Source organism: Bombina bombina, chromosome 4, assembly GCF_027579735.1.
Source record: "Bombina bombina isolate aBomBom1 chromosome 4, aBomBom1.pri, whole genome shotgun sequence".
Classification (NCBI taxonomy): domain Eukaryota; kingdom Metazoa; phylum Chordata; class Amphibia; order Anura; family Bombinatoridae; genus Bombina; species Bombina bombina.
The window spans coordinates 1,121,575,326-1,121,597,830 of record NC_069502.1 but is presented as its reverse complement, the minus strand read 5'-3'; positions in this window follow the sequence as shown (position 1 = coordinate 1,121,597,830).

Below are 22,505 nucleotides of genomic sequence, written 5' to 3'. Positions count from 1 at the left end.
CAGGAATTGAATCCTAAGAGTAATGGTACGTGGGCTCTTACAATTAATTAAAGAAAGAAATGTAATTTGAAATGTAAAAATGCATGCTTTATCTGAATCATAAAAGTTTAACTTTGACTGATGTCCCTTTAATTGCTCAACAATCATTTGAGCAGATGTTATAAAAAGAATCGTAATTCAAATTAACTTTTCAGACTTAAAGGGACATACATTATATTCATATGCTAAATCACTTGAAACTGATGCAGTATAACTGTAAAAAGATGACAGGAAAATATCACCTGAGCATCTCTATGTAAAAAAGGAAGATATTTTACCTCACAATTTCCTCAGTACAGAAGAGCAAGTTCTGTGTAAAAAGTTATACTTCAGCTGCTGTCCAGCTGCAGGTAAAAAAAAAAATGAAGAAATGAACAGCAGCCAATCAACATCAGCAGTGCTGAGGTCATGAACTCTTTTACATCGATCTCATGAGATTTCACTTAACTCTCATGAGATTTCATAGTAAATTTCCTTAAACTGAATAGGGAAATAATATGAGTGTGCACAAAGTTCACTCCCTTGCCTGTCCCGGGACAGGCATACTGATTTGCTGCTTAAAGTCCTTTGCAATGGGGTTTGAATACTTAGGACATTTTAAGGTAGAGATGTTCAGGAAATATTTTCTAGTCAGCTTTTTACAGCTATGCTGCATCATTTTCAAGTGTTTCAACATTTGGGTATCATGATCCTTTAATATAGAGACTTAGTTAATCCCAAAGAAACCATATGAATATTCTACTGTTAATGCACGTTAGTGTTCTTAATAAAAATATATAAATGAAGTAATAAATCTCAGATCATTCAAATGACATAAAATACTCCTTAATAAAGATAACCCTATTAAGAAAAATAATTTAAAATATAAATGTATTGCTATATGAATCTGAATTGGAGCATGCATAAAATCAATATTATTTTGCTTCCCTTGTGAATATCTTTTCAATTATCATCAAATATTTTCATAAGGTTATTTGATTTCAGTATTGAACATCTTTTTTATAATATATTAGCCAACAGCTAGAATTGATTGAAATACACATGGCACCCAGATACAACAATATCTTAAACTGCCAGAGCAATTGATCTATGTTAGTTAAGCAAGTACAGCTTTGCGTGTAACAATCTAATTGGGTTACGAAGTGCAGAAGCCAAAGTCATTAGCATTGTATTACGAATTCTTGACAGATATTGATAAAGGGGTCACTCCTCTTAGTGCTTGCCCCTATGATTACAGAGGAAAAGGCTTGAGGGAAACTGTGTGAGGTGACCTTGCATTACTGAGCAGATAACTGTTTTGCATCATTGGTTAACACAGATTAAGAGAAACTCAAAAGAGTGTCAAAGTGATTTTGATTTAAAGACAGATACTGTAATTACAGGCATTAAATAGTTTTTCCTGGTAGACAAAAATTAACAAAATAAACACTTGCACTCAAATAATTTAGCCTGAACAGATTTCTTTTTAGTGCAAATTGGAACAGCATGCGTTATCTTAAGGAAAAACTATTTTATTACCCAGATTATTCTTTATAGTAATGCTTTAAATTAGATCTATAATTTGCAGTATTTTAATGGTATATACTTCTTGATAATATTGATATTAAACTAGTGTAAACCTTATTTTTCTCATGAGTAACATAGAACAGTTCAGTAGAACAGGAAACATAAACAATATGTCAAATCATTAAAGGACCAGTAAATACTGTAAATTTGCATAATCAACAAATGCATGATAAAAAGACAATGCAGTAGCACTTTAGTTTGAACTTCAAATGAGTAGTAGATTTTTTTTCTGAAAATTTTTAGTTATGTCTTTTTCCACTTCTGTATCATGTGACAGCCATCAGCCAATCACAAATGCATATACGTATATTCTGTGAATTCTTGCACATGCTCAGTAGGAGCTGGATTGTGCACATTTTGGTAATAGAAGTAAATGGACAGTCAAGTCCCAAAAAATCTTTCATGATTTAAATAGGGCATGTCATTTTAAAACAACTTCTCAATTTACTTTTATCACCAATTTTGCTTTGTTCTCTTGGTATTCTAAGTTGAAAGCTAAATCTAGGAGGTCCATATGTTAATTTCTAAGACCTTGAAGACTGCCTTTAATCTAAATGCATTTTAACCACTAGAGGGCATTAGTTCATGTGTTGCATATAGATAACGTTGAGCTCATGAACACAAAGTGACCTAGGAGTGTCACTGATTGGCTAAAATGCAAGTCTGTCAAAAGAATTGAAATAAAGGGGCAGTCAGCAGAAGCCTAGATACAAGGTAATTACAGAGGTAAAATGTGTATTATTATCAATGTGTTTGTTATGCAAAACTGGGGAATGGGTAATAAAGGGATCTTTCTTTTTAAACAACCAAATTTCTGGTGTTCACCGTCCCTTTAAGTGAAAGTCTTTCAGCCTGCTTTCTTAGTTGAATAAAGCTGAGATATAAGCAGAGTTATCTATTGTTAGAAAGGTAAACTTAAGAGTTATAAACTGTCAAATTTCAAATTTTCGCAAATTTAAAATTGCACCACTAGACCTACCAATCCTTAAGAGGTGCAGTGGGAAACATTGCCTCAATCTAAACAACATTTATTGAGTCACAAGCTTTTACTGAAGCAAAATATATGCAACCAAAGTGAAAGTACAACATGGGGTAATTTGATCCAGTATTCATTCATAAATACAGCTTAAAGGGACATTGAACCCAATTTTTTTATTTTACGATTCAGATAGAGCATGCAATTTTAAGCAACTTTCTAATTGACTCCTATTATCAAATTGCCTTCATTCTCTTGGTATCTTTATCTGAAATGCCAGAATGTAAGTGTAGATGCCGGCCCATTTGTGGTGAACAAACTGGGTTGTTCTTGCTGATTGGTGGATAAATTCACCCACCAATAAACAAGTGCTTTGCATGGTTCTGAACCAAAAAAATAGCTTAGATGCCTTCTTTTTCAAATAAAGAAAGCAAGAGAACAAAGAAAAATGTATAACAGGTGTAAATTATAAAGTTGCTTAAAATTGCAAGCTCTATCTGAATCACAAAAGAAAAAATGTGGGTTCAGTGTCCCTTTAACATGTTTGGTTCCAATTAAACTTGAGGATAGATAAATAGATAGATAGATAGATAGATAGATAGATAGATAGATGTAAAATTAAGCTAAAGATCTTATAAACTGAACATGCACAAAACTTTAACATTAGAAAAAAAAGACATTTTAACCCCTTAAGAACAAGATCATTTTTCAATTTCCTTCCCTTAAGGACCAGGGCTATTTTTACATTTCTGCTGTGTTTGTGTTTAGCTGTAATTTTCCTCTTACTCATTTACTGTACCCACACATATTATATACCGTTTCTTTCGCCATTAAATGGACTTTCTAAAGATACCCTTATTTTCATCATATCTTATAATTTACTATAAATATTTTTTAGAAAATATGAGGAAAAAATGGAAAAAACACAATTTTTCTAACTTTGACCCCCAAAATCTGTTACACATCTACAACCACCAACATGCTAAATAGTTTCTAAATGTTGTCCTGAGTTTAGAAATACCCAATATTTACATGTTCTTTGCTTTTTTGCAAGTTATAGGGCAATAAATACAAGTAGCACTTTGCTATTTCCAAAGCACTTGTTTTCAAAATTAGCGATAGTTACATTGGAACACGGATATCTTTCAGGAATCCCTGAATATCCCTTGACATGTAGATATTTTTTTAGAAGACACCCCAAAGTATTGATCTAGGCCCATTTTGGTATATTTCATGCCACCATTTCACCGCCAAATGCGATCAAATAAAAAAAAAACGTTCACTTTTTCAAAAACTTTAGGTTCCTCACTGAAATTATTTACAAACCGCTTGTGCAATTATGGCACACATGGTTGTAAGTGCTTCTCTGGGATCCCCTTTGTTCAGAAATAGCAGATAAATAGGGCTTATATATGATCGTTAAGGGGTTAAACCCAAAGGGGTCTATTTAAGAAGCAGCGGATTCTGCCTCCGACCCACTCCGCTTCAGTTTCCGGCTGAAGTGTAAGTTAAGAAGTAGCGGTCCTAAGACCGCTGCTCCTTAACTCGTCCGCCACCTCTGAGGTGGTGGACAGCAATCCGCCCAATCAAATACAATCGGGCTGATTGACACCCCCTGCTAGCGTATGCTATCAGCATTTATCGATGTGTGGCGGACATGATCCGCTATATCGGATCATGTCTGTCTGCACATTAATAAATGGACCCCATAGGGTTAGTTTACAAGTGGTGCGTTCATGACAGCGCAGGACGTGATAAGCAATATTGCTACTGCACTAATGTGCATACTACATATAGTTTTACTTTCAACTTGTAATACGCACGCTAACACAGCGGCATTAAAATTAAACTTTGAGCACAGTTAGCGTGCAAGCGATACAAATATTTAGCAAGCCACTTGCAATCTGGCTAAAGATGGGTGATCAAAATTTTAAGAATTAGAAAAGCAAAGAAAAAGAAAAATCATGTGAGAATTTGTTTAAAAGATATTTTAACCTGGGGTTTTCGTTACTAATAGCGGCGAGATCGGTGACCAGAGGGAGGATAAAATAGCTCGGTCCCGCCCATTTGTGGTGGGACCCGTGCTATTATAAACAAGGAAACCATTAATGGCCGCCAATGTATATGGGGTTAATGATCAGTGTTAAAGTGTTTTCAGAATCATGACAGATCACTTTACAAAGCAGTAAAGTCTTCAGAGATTGGCATGACAGACAGTTTTTCAGATACCGTAAACCGGATAAAATCCTTGATCTCAGGGCCAAAGGTTGCTGGGTTTTCCTGTCAGGAATGAACAGAAGGAGCAGTAAGATCTTCAGAAGCATGAAAAGCACCAGGTTGGTCATAATGCATTGAACTATTAATACATTTATTACATAAAATAGGTGGAGAAATAACCTCAGCCTTTTTACAATACAAATACTTAACACTGGTAGGAAGGTGTTTAGGTAACTCAGCTTCTAAGGTAAATTTAGGGACAAGATCAGAAGGCTCCATAACTGCAGAGAACTAATAAATAAGTAATATGCAGAAAAACAACAAGCATACAAAGCTAAATGGTAATATCCCCCATAAAAGAGTTACCCCTTCCGAATAAAACCTTATTATTTTAAGGAAAAGAGCTATTTAACTTAGGGCAATGCCCTACAAAATGCCATTTTAAGAGCTATTGGTAGTTTATTCTTAGATTAGGGGGTGTTTTTATTTTGGGGGGCTTTTTTATTTTCATAGGGATTAGGTTTATTTTTTTTATTTTGGATAATGGGGTTTATCATTTAGCCTTTTTTTATTTTGTGTTATTTTAAATTAATGTAATGTAATCTTAGGTTGTTGTTTTTTAAAAGTACTGTTAGGATTTTTTATTTTAATTGTAATGTAGTATTTTATTATTTTGTGTAATTAAGGGGTTAATTTAGGGGATATTAGGTTAGGGGGCTTAGTCATTAAATTAGTTATTTGCATTGTGAGGGTTGGCGGTTTAGGAGTTAATTGGTAAATAAGGTTTAATGCGTTGTAGTGGCTGGCAGATTAGGGGTTAATATGTTAATTACATTTATTGCATTGGTGGTGGATGGCAGTTCAGGGGTTAATACATTAATTATTTAATTTGCAATGTGGGGGAATGGAGGATTAGGGGTTAATAATTTTATTATGTAGTTGTTTTTTGTTTTTTCGTAATACTTTGTGTGGGCGTTTTTTGTTTTTCTCGTAAAGGTACAGTCTACTCCAAAAAAATTCTTATTTAAAAAGATAGATAATCCCTTACCCATTCCCTGTTTTTGCATAACCAACAAAGTTATATTAATATACTTTTTACATCTGTGATTACCTTTTATCTAAGCCTCTGCAGACAGCCTCCTTATCTAAGTGCTTTTGACAGACATGCAGTGTAGTCAATCAGAGAAGACTCCTAAATAACTTCATGGGAGTGAGCACAATGTTATCTATATGACACACATGCACTAACACTGTCTAACTGGGAAAAACTTTCAAAAAGCTCTGAGCTAAGAGGCGGTTTTCAACGGTTTAGAAATCAGTTTGAACCTAGCTAGGTTTAGCTTTTCAAAAATAATACCAAGGGAACAAAGCAAATTTGATGATAAAAGTAAATTGGAAAGTTGTTTAAAATTGTATGCCCTAGCTATTTAAATATGGAAACAAAGCTGGCAAGCTCCTTGCCAACTTAGTTAAACAAGATAAAGGAACTGCCCCAATTGAAGCCATTAAGAAAGGAGATAAATTGATTACAAAGCCAGAGGAAATTTTAAATGTTATGGCAGAATATTATAAAGATCTTTACTCATTAAGGGCATCAAATAAGATAGAACGTGAGATGTTTTGGGAAAAGATCTCTTGTCCAAAAATAACTGAGGACTTAAATGAAAAAATGAATTCCTCTATCACCGAGGCAGAGGTTAGGAAGGGTATTGAGGATATGCCTATTAATAAAGCGTCAGGCCCTGACGGACTTCCAAGTGAATTTTATAAAATAATATCGCCATTGATAGTTCCGCATTTGACAAGGCTATTCAACAGCATGTACATCGAGGGCCAATTGCCCTCTGCTAGCTTTGCAGCTTCTTATACAACATTATTACCAAAACCAGAGAAAGATCTAACTCAGAAAGAATCATACAGGCCAATAGCCTTGTTAAATGCGGACTATAAACTTATGACTTCCATCCTCGCCCGAAGAATGCAAACCTTTTTACCAACCATAATTCATAAAGATCAAGCGGGTTTTATGATGAATAGAAACTCCTCAGCTAAAATTAGAGAGCTGTTTCTTACTATTGACTATTTTTCAGATTTAAACAAAGGCCACGAAGGAGATCAGATTAGCCATGACAAGGCAGTGATCACAATCGATGCCGAGAAGGCATTTGATTCAGTTCATCATGACCATCTCCTTCATACGCTAGGTCAGTTTGGTTTTAGGGATCAATTCTCGAATTTTATTAAGAATCTGTACAGCAATGCATCTACAAGGTTAATAGTAAATGCTAGACAATCATTAGATATATGTTTAGCAAGGGGCACAAGGCAGGGTTGTCCTCTTTCTCCTTTGCTTTTTAATGTAGCAATTGAACCCCTTGCGATTTTGATCAGGCAGGAGATTGAAGGAATAGAAATAGGCAACAGAGAACTTAAAGTTGCACTCTATGCCGATGATATTTTAATTTACATAAGGGATACTCAGACAAATATACCTAAGTTATTGTCAACTATAAATCAGTTTAGTATGTTTTCAAGCTACAAAATGAATGCATCAAAATCCGAATTATTTTGGTTAAAAAGACCTGAGCAATTGGAGAAAAATATACCATTTAAAATTGTTAAAGAATCATTCAGATACTTGGGTATCATAGTATCACTTACACCTGAGAAGTGGTATAGCCTTAATATTCCACCAATTTTAAAGAGTGTAGTCAGTATAATGAAAAACTGGCAGAATCTTCCCATTTCACTTTCAGGGCGCATTGCCTTATATAAAATGATCCTATTTCCAAAAATTTTGTATATTATTCAAAATGTTCCAGTCCTTTTGAAGGTTAAAGATATCAAGGTTTTAAATATGGCCCTTAGAAAATTTATCTGGCAAGGCAAAAAGCCTAGAATTGCGTTAGACAAACTTAGTTTACCTCAAAAATTAGGAGGCCTTGCTTTACCGGATCTCTATCTATATAACCTGGCGGGTTTGGCGAGAGTTGTAGTTGATTGGATTTCCCTTAAAGATTATGTAACGGACAATGATCTAGAAAGAAATATAATTTCCCCATATCTTCCAACAGCATTAATACATATCGAATTAGATGAGTTGCCAAGGGCAATTAAGAATCTTAAAGTTATTATTACTCCAATTAAAGCTTGGTCAAAGATATGTAATCTCCTGAATATAGATAAAAAAACTTCCAAGTATTTACCATTGAAAGGGAATCCACATTTAATAATGGGCCTGCAATCAATCCCATTGCAAAGATGGCAAGTAGCGGGCTTAGATAAAGTAATACAATTAGTGGATATCTCAGGGAGGTTTATTAAAACATTTGCTGATATAAGAAAGGAATTTGATATCTCCCATAAGGAATTTTATGTTTATTTACAGGCAAGACATTATACTTGGAAACTGATAAATCATTCAGGATGGGATTGGTCACTAGGACCATTGGAGAACTGGCTGAATCAGACTAAAAAGGGACGATTAACAATTACGTACTGTTATCAAATGCTGAATTCAGAAAAAGGGAGAAATAATATATCAAGAATCGAATCTAAGTGGGCGCCCAACTTAGCTCAGGGGCAGGTGGAGGCAGACTATATACAGACATCGTTATCAGAAGTCAGACGAACAACCCTCTCTGCAACCTGGCGAGAATCCCATATAAAGCTCCTATATATGACTTATTTTACCCCTGAAAAGGGACACAGATGGGGGAACTCTCAATTTAATAAATGCCCGAAATGCTTATTAAAGGCGGCTAATTTAAAACATATGATATGGGATTGTCCAAAATTAAAATCGATGTGGAAGAAGCTGGAATATTGGTTAAACAAAAGGGTGGGAGTCTCCCAACTGAATCTATCACTTATAGAGATAATATTTCTTAGGTTAGATCCAAGAATTTTACCAGATAAAAAAAAAATTGTTAATGTGGCCATATTAGCAACAAGGTATATGATTTTCAAGAAATGGAAGGAGGTGTCTGTTCCATCTATCCCAGAAATAATTAATTCTATAAAAAAACAATGCATCCTAGAGCAATATAACACAAAACTTTATGACACAGGTAGTGTGTGTAGCTTTTTTCAAAAATGGTCTGCATTCATAAAAACTTTGTCAAAAAAAGAAATTGATCATTTAGTCTATCCATTCAGACACTCAGAACTAGTTATTTTGGGAGTATGGTAAAATACAATATAACTTACAAATGGAGCTATTTAGCTTATTGTAGACAATTATTTAATTGTTTTTTTTTTTTTTTTTTTTTTTCCCTTCCCCTTTCTCCCCCCTCTCCGAGATAAGATAATAATGTTGTTTTCACATGGTCAGAAACAGGATGGAAAGGTTAAATTGAGTCCTTACCCTTTATTTCGGAATCAATTTTTTTTTTTTTTTTTTTTTTCTTTCTTTTCTTGTGTCTTGCTGGTTATAGTATGCAATTATAAGACAAAGTATTATAAAATATTATAAGCTAAGAAGGGTTCAAAATGGGTAAAGACTTAAAGATAAAGTGGTTCCTTATGTTATCATGTTTGTTTATTTGGTTTGGTTTGTTTTGTTTTGCTTTTTGCATCTCCTCTTGTGCCTTCGGTTATACTATGACAATGTATTTGGTGAGGTTAAATGAGACAATGTAAGAGAAACAAATGTATGTGTTAACATGTTGAAAACACAATAAAAATGAATATTTAAAAAAAAAATTGTATGCCCTATCTGAATCATGAAAGTTTGGTTTTGACTTTACTGTCCCTTTAATACTTCGTACGGGCGGTTAGTTGTTTTTTTTAATACTTATTGCGGGCGGTTAGGTTTTTTTTAACACATTGCGGGCAGTTAGTTTTTTTTTAACACTTATTGCGGGCAGTTAGGTAATGCTCCATTTGCCTTCGCTGCATTCCGGTGGATTCCAAAAATGGCAGGGTGGTAAAAGAATCTACCTGCGGTGGATTCTTTCACCACCCTGCCATTTCAGAATCCACCGGGATGCAGCTTCGCTGCAGTTAGGTGAATTCTTTTGGCTTTTGCGCACAGCCAACATTCTTTTGGCTGCCTCGCGCAGCCAACATTCCTTTGAGGATGCATGCGCAACTGGCGACAGACACGTTACAAATGCGATTATAGTATAGATCATTTCTTTGTCAGTGGGCAAATGTACAAAATCAGCAGGGGATCAAATAATTTTTCCCTCACTGTAAATGTGCGTTGGTAGTATAAGTGCGGCGCAATGTGAACGTACGTGATCTCGCACACGAGAGCGCACTCCATAGGCTTCAATGGGAGCCTCATTTTCATACTGACAGACACTGAATAAAACACCTAGTGCAGCATAGGGGGCAAATCGCACAGCGTTTGGCAGCAATAAATAAATATGTATATGCTTATATACATATATATTATGTGTTTATATGTGTATATTAACATTTAAACACACACACATATATATATACTGTGTATATCTATCTATATATATATATATATATAGATAGATAGATAGATAGATAGATAGATGATAGATAGAAAGATAGATAGATAGATAGATAGATAGATAGATAGATAAAGCATATACATATACATATATTTATATAGAGAAAACACATTTGCCTATTGACATGCATGTAAAGGCACTTTCATTGCCCTTTTTTTCGAACACCCCACATCCCCTCGCTTTAACCCCTAATAACTGCTTCATGCTGTTTTTTTAAAAAAATAAAGATGCTCATATTTTTATTTTATGTTACTTTACAGTCCTCTTTACTTTGGGGACAATTGGGGTAACTGTTTTTCATTAACCAGAGATCTGATCTCTGATTTCTAACGCTTAGTGTAAAACACCTAGATTACAAGTTTTGCGCTATAGAGGGTGCGAAAAGAAAGCAACAAAAGTTGCGTTATTTCACCCTCCATAGCGCTGCCATTACGAGTTTTGAAAAAGCCGCCTTGTGCGTGCGATATGGTTGGGATGAGCTCCATACCGCACAAAATACAAGCGCTGCCCATAGACATCAGTGGGGAGAAAGTGTAAGAAAAAAAACTAACACCTGCGATTGCGGAATGAAAAACTCCGTAATGCAACCCTATTGATATCTATGGGGGGAAAAAGTTACGTTTAAACCTAACACTCTAACATAAAACCCACGTCTAAACACCCCTAATCTGCCGCTCCCGACATCGCCGCCACCAAAATAAATCTATTAACCCCTAATCTGCCGCTCCTGACATTGCCGCCACCAAAATAAATCTATTAACCCATAATCTGCTGCTCCCGATATTGCTGCCACTATACTAAAGGTATTAACCCCTATTCCCCCGCACCCATACATCACCCACACTATAATAAAGATATTAACCCCTATTGCACCGCTCCCCAACATCGCCAACACTAAATAAAGTTATTAACCCCTAAACCTCTGGCCTCCCACATCACTGCCACTAAATAAACCTATTAACCCCTAAACCGCTAGCCCCTGAAATCGCTAAAAACTAAATTAAACTATTAACCCCTAAACCTAACAACCCCCTGACTTTAAATTAAAATTACAAGATCCCTATCTTAAAATAAATTTATTTAACTAAAATTAAACTAACTTTAATATTATAATAATATTACAATAACTACAAATTAAAATAATTCAATTACACATTAAAAAAATCTAACCCTGCTAAAAAAATTAAATCTACAATTACAAAAAATAAAAAAATACTAAATTACGAAATTATCCAAAATAAAAACAATTACACCTAATCTAATAACCCTAGCCTACAATAAACTACCAATAGCCCTTACAAGGGCCTTTTGTAGGGCATTGCCCTAAAGAAATCAGCTATTTTCCCTGTAAAAAAAAATACAAAGACCCCCCAACAGTAAAACCCACCACCCAACCAACCCCCCAAAATAAAAAACCTAACTCTTAAAAAAACCTAAGCTACCTATTGCCCTGAAAAGGTCATTTGTATGGGCATTGCCCTTAAATAGGCATTCAGCTCTTTTTCATTGCCCTTAAAAGGTCATTTAGCTCTGTTAAGAATGCCCAAAACCCTAATCTAAAAAAAAAAAAAAAAAAGTTTAAAAAACCTATTACTAGCCCCCGATGATCCACTTACAGTTTTTGAAGTCTGGACATCCAGACGGCGAAGTCTTTATCCAGGCGGCGAGGTCTTCATCCATCCTGGCGGCATCTTCTATCTTGATCCAGGTGACATCTTCTATCTTCATCCCGGTGGCATCTTCTATCTTCATCCCGGTGGCACGGAGCTGCTCCATCCTGAAGACATCTGGCACGGAGCATCCTCTTCATACTGTCGCCACCATATACTGAATCTTTAATGCAAGGGAACCTTTTAATAATGGTGTCCCTTGCATTCCTATTGGCTGATTTGATTTTGGAAATTCAAATCAGCCAATAGGATAAGAGCTACTGAAATTCTATTGGCTGTTTAAATCAGCCAATAGAATGAGAACTACTGAAATTCTATTGGCTGATTTGAATAGTTAGATTAGGGTTTTTGACATTCTTAAAAGAGCTAAATGCCCTTTTTTTTTAGAGCTAGTTTTTTTTTTTATTTTGTGGGGTTGGTTGGGTGGTGGGCTTTACTGTTGGGGGTCTTTGTATTTTGTTACAGGGAAAAGAGCTGATTTCTTTAGAGCAATGCCCTACAAAAGGCCCTTTTTAAGGGCTATTGGTAGTTTATTGTAGGCTTGGGTTTTTTTTTTTTTTGGGGGGGGGGTGGTTATTTTGATAGGGATATTAGATTAGGTGTAATTGTTTTATTTTGGATAATTTAGTTTGTTATTTTTCGCAATTTAGTGTTTGTTATTTTTTGTAATTTAGTATTTTTTATTTTTTGTAATTTTTTTAGTAGGGTTAGGTTTTTTTTAATGTGTAATTCAATTATTTTAATTTGTAGTTATTTAAATTTTAGTATAATAGTAATGTTAGTTTAATTTATAGTTTAAATTTAGTTTTTTTTATTTCCCAGGTAAGTTTTTATTTATTTTAAGATCGGGATCTTGTAATTTTAATTTAACCCCTTAACGACCAAGGACGTACGCCATACGTCCTCAAAAAAAATACACTTAACGCCTGAGGACGTATGGCGTACGTCCTCGGTGTGGAAAGCAGCTGGAAGCGATCCTGCTCGCTTCCAGCTGCTTTCCGGTTATTGCAGTGATGCCTCAACATCGAGGCATCCTGCAATAACCCCCCTTGGCCATCCGATGCAGAGAGAGTCACTCTGTGCGCGCGTGTGCGCGCGCGTGCACGAGGGTGCGCGCGCGGGGGTAGGGAGCGGGTGGGAACCGCTACACTACAGAAAAATGATGGGAGAAAAGTGGCAGTGATTGCCAAATATATTTAAATATATGTCGATCTAAGAGATCTGGGAGGGGGTGGTGGATTGGTCTTTTGGGGGGGGCAAGCTACACTACAGAAAATTATTTAAAAAAATAATAAAAACATGTTTTACTATAAACTGGGTACTGGCAGACAGCTGCCAGTACCAAAGATGGCCACTAATAAGTTAGAGGGGGATGGGTAAAGAGCTGTTTGGGGGGTATCAGGGAGGTTGGGGGCTAAGGGGGGATCCTCCAGAGCAGCATATGTAAATATGCCTTTTTTTTTATTTATTTTTTATCAAGGATAGCTTTTTTTTTTAGTACTGGCAGACTTTCTGCCAGTACTTAACATGGCGGTGACAATTGTGGGGTGGGGGAGGGAAGAGAGCTGTTTGGGAGGGATTAGGGGGTGTAATGTGTCAGGTGGGAGGCTGATCTCTACACTAAAGCTAAAATTAACCCTGCAAGCTCCCTACATGCTACCTAATTAACCCCTTAACTGCTAGCCATAATACACGTGTGATGCGCAGCGGCATTTAGCAGCCTTCTAATTGCCAAAAAGCAACGCCAAAGCCATGTATGTCTGCTATTTCTCAACAAAGGGGATCCCAGAGAAGCATTTACAACCATTTGTGCCATAATTGCACAAGCTGTTTGTAAATGATTTCAGTGAGAAACCTAAAATTGTGAAAAATTTTACTTTTTTTTTTTATTTAATCGCATTTGGCGTTGAAATGGTGGCATGAAATATACCAAAATGGGCCTAGATCAATACTTAGGGTTGTCTACTACACTACAATAAAGCTAAAATTAACCCTACAAGCTCCCTACATGCTCCCTAATTAACCCCTTCATTGCTGGGCATAATACATGTGTGGTGCGCAGTGGCATTTAGCGGCCTTCTAATTACCGAAAAGCAACACCAAATCCATATATGTCTGCTATTTATGAAAAAAGGGGATTCCAGAGAAGCATTTACAACCATTTGTGCCATAATTGCACGAGCTGTTTGTAAATAAATTCAGTGAGAAACCTAAAGTTTGTAACAAAATGTGTGAAAAAGTGAACTTTTTTTTTATTTGATCGCATTTGGCGGTGAAATGGTGGCATGAAATATACCAAAATGGGCCTAGATCAATACTTTGGGATGTCTTCTAAAAAAAAATATATACATGTCAAGGGATATTCAGGGATTCCTGGAAGATATCAGTGTCCCAATGTAACTAGAGCTAAGTTTGAAAAAAAGTGGTTTGGAAATAGCAAAGTGCTACTTGTATTTATTTCCCTATAACTTGCAAAGAAGAAGTAAACATTGGATATTTCTAAACTCAGGACAAAATTTAGAAACTATTTAGCATGTGTGTTTTTTGGTGGTTGTATATGTGTAACAGATTTTGGGGGTCAAAGTTAGAAAAAGTGTGTTTTGTTTTTCATTTTTTCCTCATATTTTATAATTTTTTTTATAGTAAATTATAAGATATGATGAAAATAATGGTATCTTTAGAAAGTCCATTTAATGGTAATTAGAACGGTATATAATATGTTTGGGTACAGTAAATGAGTAAGAGGAAAATTACAGCTAAACACAAACACTGCAGAAATGTAAAAATAGCCTTGGTCCCAAACGGTCAGAAAATGGAAAAGTGCTGTGGTCATTAAGGGGTTAAAGTTAGGGGGTTTAGGGGTTAATAGTTTAATTGAGTTTTTGGCGATGTGGGCGCCTGGCAGTTTCTTATATTTTTGAGCCCTTATAACTTTTTTGAGCAATATTTTTTTTCTTTAATAATTTTTATTAGATGGTGTTATTGTACTTTTTAATGTATTTGTGATGTGTTTTGTGACACTTTTTTGTTTAGCGAAATAGTTAACCAGCGCTCTGAGGACACGGAAATCATTCTAGTATAAATTGTGATTGCATTCAAGGGATCGACACGTGCGATAAACACCTTATTGTTCGCGCTTAACTGTTAATGCTCCACTTTTAAGCTGGCCCTTAACTAAGCTTTTTAAAGTATTTTTTTTTTACCAGCAGATTTTGTTTAAACTACTGAGACTCTTGTAGTGCTTATAGAATTCTAAGGGTCCAATAATCAAAACTTTGCCAGGCAAGACTAAAAAAGGGAGAGTGAAGTTAGCGGGGTGCAGAGGGTGCACTTTCAAATTTGAATCCTGCGGCTAATACAGATAATATTATACTTCTTTTAGTGTATAGTACCTTGCAATTGCTTCTTTTTTTTTTAATACGTGTTTTGCGTATTTTGACATAATTTAGCCACTTTTTAGTTTGCGCGAAAAAACAGCGAGATCTGAAAAGGGAAAATGTTTAGATAATTAGAACTAGAGGAGACATTTCTCTATGGAACTCCTATATTCAGCACACTAGCCGAGGGCGGTGCAACCCATTTAACAATAAGAAACACGTTTTAAATTTCATATTTCACAGCATTATTGAATGTGCAGTGAAGTTTTATTACGTAACAAAACAAACACAGCAGTGCAGACGGATACTCTAAGTGCAGTATTTAATGTTAAAAAATAAAAGCACATTAAAAACACACTTACAAAAGATAAAACGATACAAGCATATTCATAGTAGCCAGTACGTCTCACCCGATCCTCTTTCGTCTACTTCTAGTGATCCTCACTGTTACTACAGGAACAGATAGACCGTCAGTGATGTACAGGTGATTAGAAGGTATGAAAGAATTTGTTTTAATTAAAATAATTCTGTGTCCCACAACATGTTTCTTCCAGGGCTGATTTGAACAGCCAATAGGATTTCAGAAGCTCTCAAATCAAATCAGCCAATAGGAGTGCAAGGTATGCCATTTTGAAGCGGGTACCTTGCATTCAACTTCAGTGTACTGCGGTGACTGTATGAAGAGGATGCAGGATTAATAACTTTATTTAGTGTTGGCAATGCCGGGGAGCGCCAGATTAGGGGTTAATAGCTTTTATTAGTGTCAGAGATGTCGGGGTGCAGCGGATTAGGGGTTAATAGCTTTTAATTAGTGTCTGTGATTTCAGGGAGTGGTGGATTAGGGGTTAATAGCTTTTATTTAGTGTCAGCGATGTTGGGGAGCGGAGGATTAGGGTTAATAGCTTTTATTAGTGGCAGCGATGTTTGGGAGCGACAGATTAGGTTTTAATATATTTAAATAATGTTGGCGATGTGGGTGGGTGGAAGATTAGGGGTTAATAACTTTATTAGTCATGATGTGGGCGGGTGACAGAATAGGTAGGGGTTAATAAGTTTAATATAATGTTTGCGATGCGGGAGGTTGATGGTTTAGGGGTTAATAAGTAGTTTATGGGTGTTAGTGTACTTTGTAACAGTTTAGTTATGAGTTTTGTTAAACATTTTTGTTACACAAAACTCATAACTACTGCTCTCAGATCGCGGTATGGATCGTGTCGGTATAGGCTGTAATGCAAGCACTTTAGCCGGACCGCACAACCTGTAATACCGACGCTATGGAAATCCCACACTCAAACGTAATTTTTTTGAGTGCGGAATGGACATTGCGTTACTGGCTAAAATTCTTGCAGTATAGCTATACCGCCGCAACACGTAATTTGCATTCCACGCGCAATGGCCAATTTTTCAGTGGTATAACTGTACCGCAAAACTCGTAATCTAGCCGATAGTTACATATCTTGTCAGTTCGTTGAAGCATGTTCTATTTATTGTTTTTTACCTATATCACCCTCTGATGTCCATAGTGTGTTTCAATGTATTATTATTATTATAACAACAAACATATGCAAAATTAAGTAACAAAGAAAAGGTATAGAGATCAATGCTTAAATGTTCTAATTCCAAGACGAATGTATTCTACATTGCCCTCTCTCTTTTGTTTATTGGAGGGATTCTTTTGAAAATTGAGTTTAACTGAGAGGTGAGTGATCTATCCCATTAAATCACATAAATGAAAAAGAAGAAAGAAACAGAAGCGCACCAGGGCACAATTCAAGTGAAGAATTTTATTATATTAAAACACACACGCAACTTATAATGTTACACTTACAAGATTTAAAAATAATATGAGCCTGTATACAAATTCTTAGAGTGCGCTGTAGCAGAGATGACAAACCGTTCCTGTCAGCCGATCTAGGTAAGTACAAGGCGTCCGGACTGCCCTTTCGTACTACCGCGATGACTGTCCACACACAAGAAAAGACCAGGAGCAATGTCCTAGAATCCTCGACGCGTTTCCCCCGAACTTCGGTCGGGCTTTATCAAGAGGTAAAAGAGTACTATTCAGAATTGGCGCTCTTTGGCTTTTTAAATGTCCATATTTGTTAGGCACACCCCTTTTTTGGGGCCTGCTGCGGGTGTGTCATATCCTACCCGTTTGATTGGTGGAAAGTCCGTGACAGAAAAAGAAAAAAAGAGAAAGCAGTGGTAAATGTTTCTTCTGCAAGGATATTGTATTGCAAAAATATATACGATTTTATCAGTCTTTAGATAAAACATTAAAACAATAATTTAGTGAAATTGTGTTCCCTAAAACTAGAAAGAAAAGTATACGAAAACTAACTTCCATATATATCACATTGACATAGTTAGACTGCTATAGCGGTATATTAAAAAACGAGAAACATAATAAAAATCTATTATAAATATTTGTAAAAACCGATTACAAAAAAGTGCAATATAATATAATTAATACAATTGTTAGATAAATTATTTGAAGATATTAAAAACCACATATTGATTAAAAATTTCATACAAATAAATATAATTATAAAACATTAAAATGGAATGCCCTGAATTTGATAAGACCTCCATACAAGGCCATAGACCTAACAACAGATTATTAAAATGATACGAAATAAAATTTATACATAGTTCATTAATATTAATGTTATATTATGTTATATCCATATAAAGATTACATATATGCAGCTACATCTATGTCGATATTCAACCCTAATGGTTGTAGTGTTTTCAACTTGTAAATCCATTTGGTTTCCAACCTTCTTAGATCTAGTAACCTATTGGGTTTATTTGGTGGAACCCAATCTATCACCTGTACTTTTAGAGATTTTGGATTACTACCATGATGTTCAAGGAAATGTTTGGGTACACTATGTGTCAGCAATTTCTCTTTAATATTATAGATATGCTCATTAATTCTTCGTTTGATTTTCCTTTTGGTGCGACCTACATAAAGCAGGCCACACCCACAATGTATTAGGTAAACTACATAGGTACAGTCACAATTCTTCCTACCTATAATGTTAAAGGTTTCTGTCAATTCTGAATTAGAAAAAGTGGGAGATTTATCTACGTGTGCACACATATTACACCTTGCTTTACCGCATTTAAACGTATCTTGCCAGGTAGTCAACCAATTCTCAGTGGTAGAGATGTTGACCCCTTTCTGTTGTTTAATCTCTCTTAGCTTACTGGGCGCTAATATGTTCTTAAGACTTTTTCCTTTCTTGTATGTGAACACTGGTTTCTCATTTATTCTTGTTCTTAAAAAGGGATCAGTTACTAGGAGGGGCCAGTGTTTCTGTATTATTTTTTCTAATTTTTTATATCCCTCATTGTAGGTAGTAATGAAACGAATGGGTTTAGTGTTTGCTGAAAGGGTTGTCATTAACTCATTGTGTACTTTAGTACCGATGGCTTGATCATTATATCTTTCTTCTTTATTAAAAAATGAACTTCTTTCTTTTGCAAGAGCTTTATCTTTAGCTTGATTAATAACTTCCTCGCTATATCCTTTCTCTATAAATTTAATTGTCAAAATTTCTGCTTCTGCTGTAAAATCCTCCAAATATGTACAGTTTCTTCTCAAATGTAGAAACTGGCTATAAGGAACATTTTGGATCCAGCTTTTCTTATGTGCACTTTTGGCTTGAATGAAGCTGTTCCTATCTGTTGATTTCCTAAAATTTTTAACTGCAATTTTGCTATCCTTATCTTTATATAGGGTTAGGTCCAAAAATTCAATTTGTGTGTTAGAATAAGCTTTAGTAAAATTTAAGTTATAATCATTATTGTTTATGTACTTTATAAAACTGTCAATTAAAATCTCGTCCCCCCTCCATAAAATTAAAACATCATCTATATATCTCCCATATTTAATTATATTATTAGTAAAAGGATTATTATTCCAAATAAATTCATGTTCAAAGGCATTGACGTACAGGTTAGCATATGAGGGGGCGAAAGTTGCCCCCATTGCTGTTCCCTGTAATTGGAGATAAAATTTATGTTCAAAGATAAAATAATTATGTTGCAGAAAAAACTTCATACACTCTACCAAAAAAATAATATGATGTGGTGGAATTTGCCAGTTGTCTAATTCTTCCTTAACTTTCCTTAAACCCTTGTTATGGGGAATACATGTGTAAAGTGACGACACATCACAACTTATCCACCACATATCCTCTTCCCATTTTAGGCCTTCGTATTCCTTAATTACAGCTGTAGTGTCCTTAAAATATGCTCTGGTACTTTTAACCAGGGGTTGGAGATAATAGTCAACATATTTCGAAAGATTCTCACTGATAGAACCCAAACCTGAAATTATGGGCCTCCCAGGAGGGTTAATAGGGTCCTTGTGCACTTTTGGGAGGTGAAGAAATATAGAAATATTAGGTTGTTGACTGGTTAAAAATTTAAATTCATCATTATTCAGAATACCCTCTTCCTTTGCTTTGTTCAAAATCTTATTTAGCTCTTTAATATAATTTTGAGTTGGGTCCCATGTTAAAAGTTTATAAGTATTAAAATCATTTAAAATGTTGTTTGCTTCTTTTATATAGTCTTCTCTGCGTTGTATAACTATACCTCCACCTTTGTCCGCAGAGCGAATTACTATATCTTTGTTATTATTTAATTTCTGCAAGGACTTCCTTTCCAGGGTAGTTAGATTATCATTATATTTATTGAGGCAGTTATCATTTGCACTAAAAGTATCCTCAATATCCCTAAGTACTAATTTAGAGAACATTGCAACTTGATCACCTTGTGATCCTATGGGATTAAAACTAGATTTCCCTTTAAAAGCAGAATGTTGTATGTTAGGTTCTGATTCATATACTGACAAATTTAATAAATCATCTTGATAATTATCTGTTAAAATTGGAGATGCTGTATTCTCATTTACTAGGCTTTTAAGTATATTTAAAGTTCCTAGATCCCTAGATTCAATGTATTGGGCATTCTGAGTAGTTTTTATTTCTGGATTTTTAAAATAATACCGCTGTAAAGTTAATTTTCGTACAAATTTATGTACATCTATGTACATTTCAAACTTATTTGGCCTAGTCTTTGGTGCAAACTTGAGGCCTTTTTGTAGAAGACCAATATCATTGGAATCAAGGTCAATGCCTGCTAGATTAAATATTTCACTTTTAGTTTGTTTTAATCTCTCCTTGGTCGCCCTGTTAGTCTGTTTTGCATTTCCTCCTCTATTTCCTCTTCTTCCCTTTCTAGAGATCTTTTTCTTGGTCTTATTCTCATGTCTCCCTGATTTTGTTTGAGGGGATTTAACCCCTCTCCTTCTCCTAAAAAATGTTGATTTTTAGCAGAGCTCTCTTTTGGTCTTGCTCCCCTTGTATCCCATACTGCTAAATCCTTGTCTTTGCTATCCACTAGAGGCTCAAATCTGTTATTTATGGATATTCCTGCTGAAGGTTGTTGATTTCTATTCATGCCAGAATCTTGTGCTTGATTCCTATTATCTCTGTGTGAATCTCTCCTTCTCCATTGAGGATAATGGTTGAAACTATTGTTCTCTGTTCTAGTGTCTCTGGGCTGAAAATTCGAAACTCTATAATTATATCCACTATTACTATCCAATCTATTAGTTCTAAATTGACGATGTGTGTAATAGTTCTGTTGTGTGTTATGATTAGTACCTGATTTATGATATGAATGTGAACCATAATTGTTATGGTTAGGATATGATCCATAGTTATTGTGGTTTGTATATCCACTATTAACCTTTCTGCCATGTGACTGTATTGCATTTCTATTTTGATTGGATATTAATTCATTATAATTTTGTTTAGGGCCCTCTTTGTTCTCAATGATATTATCACTCTTTTCTTTATTATTTAATTTTTTATATGTATAGATTTTATTTTCTTTGAAATCATTAATATCTCTTCTAAGTTTGTTTTGTTTATTGATTTTTAGTTCTTTATCTAACTGGTTTACTCTGAATTGAATACTCTTATTTCTATTTATCCATTTATCTATGTTTCTAAATGGTTGTATCCATTTATCTATGTTTCTAAATGGTTGTATCCATTTATCTATGTTTCTAAATGGTTTTATCCATTTATCTATGTTTCTAAATGGTTGTATCCATTTATCTATGTTTCTAAAAGGTTGTATCCATTTATCTATGTTTCTAAATGGATTTACAAGTTGAAAACACTACAACCATTAGGGTTGAATATCGACATAGATGTAGCTGCATATATGTAATCTTTATATGGATATAACATAATATAACATTAATATTAATGAACTATGTATACATTTTATTTCGTATCATTTTAATAATCTGTTGTTAGGTCTATGGCCTTGTATGGAGGTCTTATCAAATTCAGGGCATTCCATTTTAATGTTTTGTTTTGTTTTTTTGTTTTTTTTTTTAGTTTTCAAAAGAGCTTTATTTAGGTTATATATAACAATACACGTCATAAACTGAATGTACAAAATATTCACCAGGAAAGAAGCAAAGTAAATCATCATCATTATGGTACATTGCAAAGGTTCTATAAGAACATGACATAAACAAAATTATTAAAGCAAAACAGAAAATCATATTCTTTAAGTCAGTGTATTTCCTTATTGTTCCCATTCTTAACTATATAGACCACTCATGGATCTAATTAGTAAGGCTGATAAAAATAGTAATGGGAACTCAGAGCAAAAAAACAAGAAAAAGAACATAAGGAGCAGGGGAGAGAGTAAAGAAAGGAAAAAGGGAAAGGAGATAAAGGAGCCGTGACAATGTGAGTGAAGCAAGCTAGCTTAGCGTATGTCTGTAAAAGCCTCTCATCCGCCTACATCAAAATCACATGTCAACTGTATTTAAAACATATAGAGATAGGGTTTGGGTTAAACTAGGGGAAAGATAAAAGTTAAAATTGTTACTGGGCGTTAGTAATATATATGCTACAACACATTGTATTTTGGTGCTTAAATATCCGTGGGAGGTGGAGACAGAACAAATGGAAGTACTTGGGGCTATATCTCCGACATTGAGGTAGAGAGAATTAGCGCTTATGGCTGTTGTCCTGTTAGAGTATTAATCTGTCCCGCCCATCCCGGGCCCCAGCCGCAGGCCCCACAGAGGAGGGGGAGGTCATAAACTGAGCAATCTGTCAGGTCTAAC